The 14,196-nt window shown below is 26.4% G+C and overlaps 1 protein-coding gene across 3 annotated transcripts in view; it reads left to right on the top strand.

Moving 5' to 3' along the window:
* The window catches only part of LOC111026518 (5-hydroxytryptamine receptor 1-like), a 208,740-nt gene that overhangs the window by 183,331 nt on the left and 11,213 nt on the right, over window positions 1-14,196 (top strand). The gene's annotated exons all lie outside the window — the stretch shown is intronic.

The following is a 14,196-nucleotide window of genomic DNA, read 5'->3' as shown; positions in this document are numbered from 1 at the left end:
TTTTTAACTCCCGATTTAAGAAATCATAATTATTCTTGTACATATTTCAAAAAAAAAATGTCGATTGTTTATATCAACCTGTCTTGTGTACGAATAACGAATGAGATATTAATTATTAGAAAATAAAAATATATTTTTAAAAATATGGTTTAATATAATGGTTTATTATTATTGTACATGGCACTTGAGTAAGAAATTGTATCCATCGTTGAACAATAAGCAGACATTCCTTTGTTGGAAACCTAAGTTTATAATGATACAGTAATATATTATACGGACGTAAAAATAGAAGCTCCGTTAAACACGATTTGATTTTTTATTATTATTATAAAGTTACATCCGATTACCGTGAAGTCTTTTTCTTAAGAAATAATATCTCCAACTTGACCTGAGACATTTTTAATCAGTCATCCAAACAGGTATGTTTTGACAAAAGTAAGTTGTAGTTTTCTGACATTTTACCATTAACTTCAACCGTACATGCAGTCAAAAATTTCAAAATACGTATGTGGAATTATTATTATATTACTTCATGATACAAGCCATTTATGACATTATATATTTATATAGACATTAATAATGCTAGATAGTTATAAACGTATAGAATACAGATCAATTAAAAATAAAATATGTCCAATAAAACTACGAGCAAAAATGTAGATTTTGATATGAACATCCATGAAAAAAATAAAATTCTTATTTGATAATTGTTCAAGCATATAATATTAAAAATTTGAGAATTGAATACAGAGACCGGGTTAGGTTGGGCTCTCGTCTCCATTCGTTCACCCTAGTGTACGATTGTGGAATTTTGTGATATTAAAATTGAAAGTAGAATATTATGATAAATCATCGTATTTTATTCTGAGTAAAAATATCACTTGCTAACTTTCTTCAAAACTACGCTTGCTTGCATTTCTACAGAAACTGTTGTCAGTTAACGGCAGTCTTGCACTTTGAGAAAATATTATAAAAATCGTAAAACAACGTTTGAAATTTTTATTCTCAATCAAATAATTATTAGGAGGAAAACGGACTAGTGAAAAAAGTTTTTTATTTAATTTACGTGTAAAACATAAGAAAAATTCAAAGTAAAATATATTTATTAGTAAATATTATAATTTTGAAGAACTTAGGTGTGTAAGTACATCGGAACTAGTAAGAGAATTGTTTATACTGTGTTGTAGTAACCTTGGTATAAAAACTGTCTGGTTGGTGAATGTTATACGTTTTAAAGTCTTCTATGAATAAAATATTGAAGTGGTAATATCTAAGCGAACTCCATCATTTAGCTATCAGCGCACTGAACTTAACTAGATCCAACCTGGATGATAAATGATAACAATGATAACAGTTGAAGACTTAACAATTCCATTCCATAATTCATTGTATTTTAAACGATAATCATCCTTAGGATTACTTATTAGTACCTATTTAAAATGGTTCATACATTTTTTATGATTAAGTATTAAAATCAAAATTGTATTTTTCTATATTCCGATAGTATTTTTTAGAATTAAAAGTAATGTGTTATTTAATTATCGGATATTGATTAGATTTAAATGGCTTTGATAGTTTGACTGGTATTGGTTCATTAGCTTTTAGAGTTTTTTTTTATGCATGCAATCACTGTTCAATTAACTGTAACAACTTTTAAAGGTTTTAACATTCAAATGCTTGATTTTATATGGAGCATGACGCCATGACACATAAACAATTGCTATTTTGTCTAATTACCACACATGATAAAAGTCTCGTAAATGATATTAAAAAAAAAAATAAAAAATAATATTATTGAAGTTCCGGCATCTTTAAATTTTATTTATTTGCTACCGAGGTGTTAAAAAAAACACCTCATAAGTATAAACAGAATTAAATTTTTTTTTTTATTTTTTTTTTTATGAACGAAAAAATACATGAACAATAATATAAATAATATCAACAAATGTTAACGTATTTGAATTCGATACTGTATTTTTTAATCAAAAATGTTGATCAACACAAATGTATAAATAATGGTATTATATTATACTACGTTCTATGTTAACATGTACTATACTTTACATTTTTAATATATATCCCAAGTACTTTAAATGCATAATGAATAATTTTTAAATTCTTACTGTACGATTGTTGAATAATAAATTTAACTATCGTACGATAGCAATATATTGACAAAACTTAAGTCACGACGTGACTTTCAGTTAAACAATATAATTAATATAGAACTATATTATATTTTTGTCTTTTTTTGTTTTTTTTTAAGACTTTATAATTTACAATTCCATTACAATAATAAAAACCCAATAATTCGAACACAAAGTTTATAGCGGTAAAAAGTTTTTGACTCTGTTCATGTGCCACCCTGTACAAAATCATGGAGATAAAGTTTGAAGATTTTATTTATAGGCAACAGTGCATAACAAATAACTCACTTTCATTAGTTGGCATAATTACACTTTTCACACCCGAATACTCGACAGAAAAGGAAAAGATTCTTTCGTCAATGGTTTGATGTATTCCACGGATGAATTATGCTCATTCTGCTTCGTCCGGGCATAATTTTTCCTAACAAGCCCTATCGTTGTGCAACTTTTCACCCACCCTTGGCATAAAAAACATTCAAAATAGAATTAGAAACTTCCTGATACTTTTTGAATGGCATAATCAAATATTTCGTGAATTGCACGGGAACTTGATGATAAATAAAAAAAATTCTCAAAGTAACCTGAATAATATTACATATATACTATATTATTAATCATTGGAGTAAAGCATCCTTGTAATAAAAAGAGCATCTTTCTTGGGTAAATATCTCGTATTTGTTGGGTTTTTTTTAACGTCTACGCATCATTGATGAATTTTGATTTATTTAAAAAACTTTTACAAAATAGGTACCCAAATTTGAGTGCGGGTGATTAGGTATGATAATTTTTGCCAATCCACAATACCTTTTCGTTTACATTATACGTGCGTTATATACGTTTTAATGATAATCGAAACCATTAACCCGAAATTAAAGAGAATCCATATATTTACATCTATAAAAAGAGTATTGATATTATATTATATTTATAATATTGATATTTATGAATTACTTTACAGAAAGTATTTAAAATATAAACATACTGAAATTCAGTTTTAGCTAGAGGCATGGTATGGCTTGGTGGTTGGCCGGCGTTGCGAGACCCCGGATGGGTGACCACCTGGGTTTTTAGTGACGAATCCTCGCTCCACACACACGTGTTCCTCAACCAACCGTAACCCTCTACAAAATGCCAATGACCATAGTTATCGATGTTTAAGATCAATAAAAACAATATATTGGTCCAGCTAATATGATGGTACAAAGTTAGATAATTTTACATCTCTGTTTAAGATTATTGTTCATACATACTTATATAAAATAAATTGAAATACGAGGTTTTCTAAATAGTTTTTAGACTTAATTAATATTATGCGAAAATATCGAATTAAATACCTACTGCAGTATCGCATTTGACATATATCCTATGATAAACATGATTATTAGATGATACATTTATTTATTGTATTTAATGATTAATACTTTGTAATACCTACGCTATATAGTACAATAGTATAATAGTATAGTACAGGATACAAAAACCATTGAAAGAACAAATCTAAAAATCTCCAGTTTTATATAGGTACTTAAGGCCTTTGGCTTGAATTTGGACTTCAAATATTGTTGTATATATGACTTTTATTTTGTACCTAAGTATATGATTACAAAATCATACATATCTGTTATTTTCCATAGTGAACGATGATAATACTATGTTTCGTTAGGTGCCACTTTACTATTTTTTTTTATTCAATGATAATGAATTGATTTTATACAAATTCAAATGTCTATTAGTTGAAACACCATATATTTTTAGCACGGCTTCACCCTCTGTAGTCTTATGTGTCAATCATCAAAAATGTTGTAGTGTATCCGCTAACCATTTTACTGTTGACTCTGTTATCAAGGATGGTTTTTAGACACTCTTCAACAAATAAATGTTCTTTTTTTTTAATTTGTTTTACCTGACAGTCATTTTAAAATCTTTTTTTCTCTGTTTACACATTGGTGAAATAAGATTGAGTTTTTTTTACATTAAATCGCTCATTTTTTCTACCAAAGACTTTATTATTTGCTACGATGACATCTTTTGTAGTACGATATTGGGTTTTTTGTTCATTTCCTTTCAGTATTACTTACCAACCAAACTCTAAACTAAAATTCCATTAAAAATTGGAATAATGAAATATAAAAAAAATGTATTACCTATCTTAGTAATATATCAAACAGCAGTAATGTTCTCACCATAACGAAATTCTTAACACTTTATTGTTTATTTATTCCAATTCCGATTTCTAAACATTTGTAAATCATTAAAACAAGATAAGTACATATTTAACATTTTTCTATTCTCAATCACTATATTATATTATTATGTGATGTGTTCTCGACAAAGAACTATGCAGTTTCTAATAAAGAATGTCTATACGAAGGTTTTGTTCATCAATTGCGAAATGTCGGTTATGCAGGTACGAGGGTACTGTATGAAGGCATGGGTGCATAAATAATAAATAAATGTTTAAAAATTAAACATGTTCGTTATTTAATTGCCACAGCTCGTACATGTGCTATTACATTACTTAACAAATTATTTTTGTCATTTTTGGTTTAATACACTCATCAGTTTCTAAAACTATACATTTATACAATATACATTTTACAAATACCACCAAAAATATCAGTGAATATATTTTACTCAAAACTTTATTTGTCAAGTATAACAATTCTAGTCACCAGACCAAGAAATATGATATAATCCAGAAATCATGAATAGATCATGAAATTTGAAACTGGATACAGAAAAATACTTTCAAAGCAAACACAACATCTATCCTTGCGTAACGATTGACAGGTAATATTTAAGTACAACTCATGTTTTTTGTAATCAATCATACGTATTAAATCATTGTATGTCTCCCTACAAAAATATTAAAGTTTTAAAAAAAATAAATGCAAATTCTTATATTTTGTTAATGAAACTATGAACAAAAATATAAATGAAAACAACAAATTAGCCAAAACATAGTATTTGGTATATAAACTTTCTAGTCTCCTATTCTCCAACATTGTGATATTAGTTTTTACAAAATTTATTTTTTCCATATTTTTACAGAAACAGAATAATTAAAATTGTAAGGATAAATTAAGACAGTTTTACGTATTTGTACAAATAATTATGAATTGTTTGAATATTTAATGATTTGATGCATTAGTAATATTAAATCTTGTTCAAAATAATATATTCATACATATAAATAGATAGGTACATAAATTATCTTATAAATTGATACTTTTTCAGTAAATTATTGATTATAATATACCTACCAATTATTAGAAACTTTTAAAGCGTATAAGATTACACTTTTATATTTAACGTGCAAATTGTATAAAAATCGGTTGATTATTTATTAACTGAAAATTCTGAGTATACTGTTACAAACTTACTGATATAAATATATTGAAGCCTCGATAAATATTATGCATAAACAATATTATTGAAAACAACACGTCATTTACTCTGTCGAATTCAAGCGAGCTATTATATTGAACCATTTACCTACAGTAAATATTATTTATATTCTATAGCTTATACATATTCTATGTTCCCAAACTCCAAAGGAATAACTCAGAAGATGCAGATTGGGTGTAATTTATATCAAACCCCTTGGGCAGTAAACGTTTTTTATATGTTGGTATTTGTTAACATTATAAGTAAAAAATACATATCTATTGACTATTATTCACTTAAATACACAATGTTAACCATTAAAGAATCTTTTATTTTATTATTTAAATAGTGTGCATTTTTTTACAATAACAACTATATTTGGAAAACAATATGGGGTTGAAATTTCCAAACAGATATCCTTATTAATTCAAAATAAAACATTACGAATACCAAGAACTATTTAACGAATTTGGAAAACCACCATTATAATATTATACTAGTTTATTATACTCAATTAAACCAGATTCAAAATAAACAATAAAAACTCTAAGTGCAGTCTTAGCTCGAATAATAAATAATAATACTGATGATAGCGCGTTTAATAACTTTTAATATATTTAAGCTATTTATATTAAAACAAATCACTCTTCTTAAAAAAAATATTTTTCATTAAATCATTGTTGGAGAGCGTTTTTTTTTTAAAAACAAATATTAATAACACTAATTAAACGCATTAACCATTAAAATAAGTAATGGTATTTTATGTTTTCGTTCTGTTGATTCAAAAATAAATTGAAGGTACTTACATCGAAAATTGTTCAACTAATCACTAATGACTAAAAAAATAGATGACACCGAAGGTCCTACATGAATTCTTAATTCATAATCATAATAATATTTGACGAATGCATACCTAAAATAAACCTATTGCAATCATTTCACGCGTCGTAGAAATATTATTAAATTAATTCTGCAGTAGACATTAGAATAAGAAGATTTAAGTTATAATGAAAAAAGCTCGTTTAGGTAAGCAAATTAATTGTTTCATTTTAAAATCATGTCCACAACCCGTATCTTACGAGCGCATTGTTTCTGACTTGTTATGGAAAAAAACCTGCCAATTTGTACACACCAGTCATTAACAATAGGTAGCCAAAAAAATTATATTGTGGCTAGAATTTGACATTTAATTGGACTAGCGATTTTTAAAGCAAACTAACTAGTTATTACAAGGTAGTACAATGTACATTGTCATTTGACAAAAAAAACTATGTTTAAATATATATATAAGTATATATGTTTTATATAACTTTTGGACAAAACAATTGAAATCTAGTTAATATTAAATTTCAACGAGGTGGAAATAACAAGTCGGTCATTACAAGGTATTTATATCAATGGATTTTTGTTTCACTAAAGTCATCAAACTAAAAGCTGACCATATTACAATAAACAACACAAATCTTAAAACCGTAAGATCACAATGATTCTATTCTACTATTCACATATTATGATATTAATATTGTTATTTGTTTCATAAGTTACTTACACTCCACAAAGGTCTAACTTTGTATCTTCTAAGTCAGGGATTCAAATTGCATTTACTTAGATTAAATAATTGAAAATAATATTGAAACATAGTTTATAGTCTGAATTCTAAATACCTTGAAGTTTCTGTAGCGTAGAATCAATGCAGAAAAGAGCGAGACCTACGCCTATCACAAGTCTAAAATAGTAAAATCATTAGTTACGAGTTAAAGCACTGGCATCTAGGTGCTTCAATTGTCGAGTGTAGAGAACAAATAAACTAGAGTATACCATTTAATACAAACAATATAATGATGGAAACTTGTGAAAATGTATTTTTATCTTTCACCAAATAACAATAACATGTAGGTAATGAATGCGTCAAATTGTTATTAAAAAGTATCTAGTAATTGTTTGTTTTAAAGAGAATATATAATAAATTATGTAAAATCAAATTGTTGTTAAATATAAGAGCAAACAACTGTGATAAAATAAAATACATTTATATTTGAAATACCAAGTCAAAAGTATGACAACAACTATTTTCAGTGGTTAAAAACATTATTACAAGTCACTTCACTCTAATTAGTTCAATAAATAAAATAAAAATCAACTGTATTTTAAATATAATAAACGTATATTTATCATATTACATTCCAACATTTGTGTCTATAAAATCGTTTAGGCAAAGCTGAGTTAATCAAGCACACGCCCAAAATATTTAAATACTGGAAAAATATGATTATTTACTGCAGATCCAACAAAGACGAGATCGAATTTGTTCTAAATCAATAAATGCGTTCACGAGCAACTAACAAACCGTATTCTGTATTCATGTGTAACCAGGGATCAGTAGTAGCATAAAAAACACGTCTACAATGTTGGAATTTATTTGACCAGGTTTTTCCGTTTCAATAATTTCGTTCCGGCTATAAATCTCTAAGTTCTAACAATCGCATAAATGTGTAATACAGCGTACACACATAATCTCTGATGCATTTTTCCCCGATTTAATGAAAAAAAAAATTCACTAAAAACAATAAATCAACACAATATGAATATTTAAAACGTTTAATTATTAACAACAATGATAAATCCATAAAAAGTCCTTATTATTATTAAAAAATGAATTGGTTTGAGCACCTTTAATGAGTGATTTTATTATTAAGAGCAATTATGAGTTATTGAGTTTGAAAAAGGTTTTCTTCGAAGTTTGGTTAATACTTAACATGTAGTAAAGTCTATTTTTTATGTACCATCTTTATTTTAAGATTTTTTTTCAAAAATAACTGAAAAATTCAAATATTTGTCACACTTTCTTGTTATTCGTAATATTTAGGGTTTTCTATAGATCTTCCATTCCAGTCAGAACTATGGTAAGAAAAAGTAAGAAAGTAATTATGATCTAGAAAAGGAACTAAGCACAAAATATTTTAAGAATGTTAAAATAATTTTAATGCATACTTATTATTGTATTCTGTCCAAAAAGTAGTTCTGATTTCAATATTTTAAATCCTTATGTATAAAAGTGTATAGTGTCAAAAGCATCTTAAAACTTTATGAAATTATATTACTATATTATTCTGGGTACTTGATAATATATAGTTATTCCAACTATAGGAACAAATTGACTATATGTCGATGTTTTTATCATAATGTACCATTGCCATCGCATGCATCCATATTATAATACATTAATGTTTGCTTAAAGTTATAAAAATGACTTATATAGGTAGGTATTTGAATAATCACTGTAATAAACTGTTATGGGTTAAATCAATTGTGAGCAATCATAGACCATTTTTATTTTTTTAAGATTTCTAAAAAAGCTCAGTTTTTTATTGATATATAATATTTATACTATAGTACCATCGTATCATATTATAATATTATATGAACTAAATTTATAATGTAAAGATGTGGACAATTAGCCTCTTTTAATTTTCGTAAAAACACTCATAATATTCTTGTTTAAGCTAAAATCCAACACAATAATTAATTATTAAGTTTGGTGATGTAAATATATTATCATACAAATATTATATTATTATATAACAACGAAAATTCAAACTAACAGAATCGATTATAGATATTGTGTTTATAGAATTCCATCAAATCCAATTATTTTAGTTACAAAACAACTTGTTTTTTTTTTTTTTTTTGATAGATAAATTATTAAAGTCAACAACAGTATATACCATACATAATCAAGTTGGCTACAGTACATATATGCTATTTATTTATCAAGGATCGGAAATTCGGTAGTGTTCGGATGGCTATAAATTATGATGAATCAAAAACAAATGCTTGTGCCTTGCACACTTTGAAGAAGAATAAATTGCCATATAATAACTTAATAAATTGTGAATGAATACACCCAATAATATAATTGTTCAGAATATAACATGTGATGCGATAAATAGTATAACACTGAAATATTATATAGTGCACATACATTTAGCGCCTTAGAAGGTAGGCACTTTAATTATTAACGATTGTGAGTACTCAACATTCAGTTTTAATTTTAAGCGTTTCCATCGTCTTGTGATCAATAAAAATACACTTGAATAACGTTTCCACGAATAAGTGTCGGTGGATTTCTAAAGATTATATTATTGCCAGACTACCTACGGCCAATGTCACCGAGGTCGGCCGCCTCCGTCTCCACACGCGAACAGTAATGAAACGAATGAAATAAATAATATAATCTATCACGGTTGTTCATAGCGAAATGAGTTTAATCACACAGATTGATTTTAAACCACACATTTGCCGTCTAAATACTAACTACATCGAAATGTGTAATATTGTACAACAGGCACCTACCCCAGAAAAAACATTTAGTGAGTGACCTAAGTTCTTCGAGTCGTTTTTATCCAAGACATAAACCAACTTCGTATGTTTAATGTTTAAATTATGTCAGTAGCCTTTTTCGTAAACTTGCGTTTGACAATCGTTTATACACCAATTTATTGCATCCAGGTCAGCTTTGAATGTCACTCAAGGGATAACAAAAGAAGCTAACAGTTATTTTACATGCTATTCCTGAACTCAATGCTTAGTAACATTCAAAGAGTTTTCTTTCAACAATCATTCCTTTAGTTATTTAATTAACATAATCATTCAATAAAAAGTATTTGATGAATTTTATCTATTCTACTGCTATATTAATAAAATTATCAAAGTTAATAGTATTACTCATTTATTTTTGACTCGTCATTGAAGCATACTATATTATGCCCAGTGCTTAAACAATTAAAAACTAAAAACAATATTTAACTTCACGTACCTATTTAAATTTTATACATGTCAAATAATTGGGTACATCTTACATGTGTAGTACAGCAATTTCTCAACATATTAAATACACATGAGTTATGTTTACTTACCTATTGAGTGCCATATTTAATGAATAAAAATGATAAACTTTAAGTACAAGTTTTTAAACTATTTAAAGAGTCAATATTTGTCAACTAATTTAAAGGTTAGGTTAGTAAATATTTGTTTTTACTGTTTTTAATAACAGTTAGTTGAATTAATACAACATAAATGTAGCTAAACTGCATACATTTTGTACTAGGAAAACAATTTATCCATCTATTTCCAAAAAAAAAATGACCTTAATCAATTTATAAAAATGTTTAGATCTCATTATATCTTACTATTTATATTTTACAGAAACTCGTTATCTTCTTGTGTGTTGTAAACGTTTCTTTTGAAAAACACAAATTTAATGTAACTAGCCTATGCATCAAAATAAAATACAAACAACAATAAAAAAACTCTGAACATGTAGAAGTAGCGCAATAAAGTTATTCGCAATATTATTCCATCCAAGTTTAAATGAAATAAAAAAATCAAACAATATATTTTCTTGGTGTATGTATATAATTTACATAATAGGTATAATAAATTGCTATTTTTACCCCTAACGCTGTGTGGTACAGGCTTCGACGAACCCCCCTCTCACAATCCCTTTCAACAAACCGTGCCACCGACCCACACACATCGTCGTAATTTCTCACAACAATCGGTATTATTTAGCCTTTATCGAACACATCTATGCCATTTTTGCCGACACTGATAGAATATGATTGAAGTCCAAATCCAAACCAAAATGTATTACCTAATGTTTACTGACGACGGACTGAATTGACGTTAAAATACAAAACGATCGACCCATCAAAGTGGTGGGTTACATTAAAAGTATCTTTTTTTTCCTTTGACGGACTTTTAAGCTATCAACAAAATAATTTCACTGATTAAACTATTTAATGGTTTACTGGTTGTAGTAGAATACAATTAGTAAACCACTAAACAATATCCTTTTAATATTATTGTTACCTGCTATTATTTTTAGTTCAAAGACCTAAATCAACTTAGATTCACTGTGTTAACGATTTTATGCGGACACTTTTGAAATTTTTACTGGACAAAAGCACTTGAACTGTATTATAACGTACCAATTATACCTACTTACTATTATTAAGATCATGTTCAAAAAATCATTACAATATATTTATTTGTTGATACCTATTTTTAATGTTTAATTTTGGTATAGCCACCTAAAATTTAGTTAGACATAATTAATTTGTCATGTAAATAGAATAATATCTCAAGACAGTATTCAGCTAAATATGTTAAAACTTATTTTTTATAATATTAATCCTATGTGAGATTGTAGGATAATTCGATGGAGTTTTGATAATATATCTAGGTATCTTCAAATGAGAATATTTTGTATCAGGTTAATATCACGTAAATTAACAAATAATTTATGATTGGATAAAAATTAATTTTTTTTTTAAATTTTATTTTAAAAAATGTTTACAATCTATACAATACAATTTATATAATGTGTAAATTTGATAAATGGTTATTGACAGAAGGTTGCTTATATGGGCAGGTACTCAGCAGTCCCACCTAAATAATTTGTTATTTTTGTAGTAAAGTGTAAGTAACTAGTTGTTGTTTTTTATGCTATTCTTCAATGTAAAATAAAGATAAGAGCACTTTAAGTGATTTTTGTTGGGAATCTATTTTACGGGGACATGACTTAATGCGCGTCTAAGCGTGAAATTCGTATAAATACATTTTTTATAAAACAAATCACAGTGTGCCATCTTTGACATCGCCTCATTTTGTAAATGATTCACATCCGTTAAGATAGATATCTTCGTCTAGGTTCCATTATATAGTGTTGGATGGTTTTCATCTAAGGTATTTCTCAACAAATGATTTACAGTAAGTAATCCTTTAAGTATCAACCAATGAAACTGATGGTAGCGAAATATTAATACCTCATGATTTCATCATACGGGGATTAGGTTATATTGTGATTTCATATAGAACTTTTCCCCGGTTTTGAAAACTCATAATGCCATAACGTTAAAATAAAAAATAGAAAAAAGTTTTTTTTATAATAAATCGATAGCAATATATCGTTTTTATTCGCCGTTAAAAAAATAATTAAACATCAACTATACCTAATAAAATACCGTACGATAAATTTACATATTAAATAATCAATTTTAATTAAATAAAAACAGCAAATAAAGATAAGCTAATGCAGTAATACATGATTAATATATATAAAAAAATGAATGATTAAAGTTAAATAAGCTATTTTAATGAATTCGAAACACAATTTATAACAATAAAGTTGAAATTAAAAAAATATATTAACTATTTTTATAGTAATACAAAAGATTCTAATATGGTGAATTTTTTTAAATAATATTTGTATTAAAAATTATCCATGGTTTATATTATAATCTATTAAGTACCAACTAGATTATACTACGATTGTCGATTTGTAGTGATCATATTATTATCATAAACCTATATTAACAACTTATTGGTTAATAAGTCTTTGATAGTCATTACTATTTTAAGTTATTATTAATGTGACTATGTGTCTATCATATATTATATTAAAAACATTAATATAACATTAGTCAATTTAGGTATTACAGACATCATTTATTTTTGTTTCATCAAAATTCATTTAGACGATATATAGGATAATTTTTATTTACACTATTTGTTAAAAAAAAAACATAAATGGTTAGATACTAAGATAGGTACTTATACAATTTTATCATAGACACCTGTTATCTTCTATAATTACCTTGTTATGCGCATATTTGTACACATTTATAGGTACTGTTATGGGACATTTTGTTTGACCTTTAACAGTACATATTATTATATATTTATATGCAACTATATGTTTGAGATCATATAATCCTCGTATCAATATATAAAATACATATTTTTGTAATGTTTCTAAGAAAAATAAAAGTATGAAATTGAAAATATTGTTACTTACTAAAGAACGAATATGTCAAGAACACAAACTGCATTGCTTTATTCTCAATAAGAATTTATAAGTTCAACTTCTTCCTCGTTTCATTTAAAATTGAAAACACACTAACTATAAATATTATAACTATTTATAACTACATAAAAAATATCTCATATTATGTACTTACTTACTAGTTACCTACTTGATTTTTATAATTTATATACCGGATATATTTACAATATATTATACACAAGTAACTACTAACTTATGTACAAAGGGAAAGGATATTATAATAATGTAAACAAACTGAAATAAAAAACAGTTTGTATTTTTCGTATTATTTAATTTAAATATTTACATAAATACAAGATGTATTTTCAAGTATGAAAGACTAGAGCTCAATTGGTAATGATATCATATTTTATTATAATTAACAATATACAGTTTATTATTAAGGAAAACATTTCATTAAATGATAATATATTAATATGCAAAAGCGGCGACATTTCTCATAATGACACTACGTATTTATATCTAAATAAAGCCTACCAATCATGTCTTAATAATACATTATTAGCATCTAACGAACAATCCCCTCGAAATAACGAATCCAAAACAATCATCACCAAATCAACTTACCAAAGATATAAATCAATCTCTCAACAACACAAATGCACCAAAAGAAAACACTCAAGTTAAAAGTTTTGAAGAAACAACAGCTAACTCTTTGTTAGGTAAATACCTAAAATTAATCAAACTATAGACGGTATTTAACAATTGCATTATATCGGCAGTCGGCACACTGAGTCAAACTAGTGTATCAAAAAA

This window comes from Myzus persicae, unplaced genomic scaffold, assembly GCF_001856785.1.
Source record: "Myzus persicae strain clone G006 unplaced genomic scaffold, MPER_G0061.0, whole genome shotgun sequence".
NCBI lineage: Eukaryota > Metazoa > Arthropoda > Insecta > Hemiptera > Aphididae > Myzus > Myzus persicae.
The sequence above is the reverse complement of the archived record's forward strand: the minus strand, read 5'-3'. Positions and strand labels throughout refer to the sequence as shown.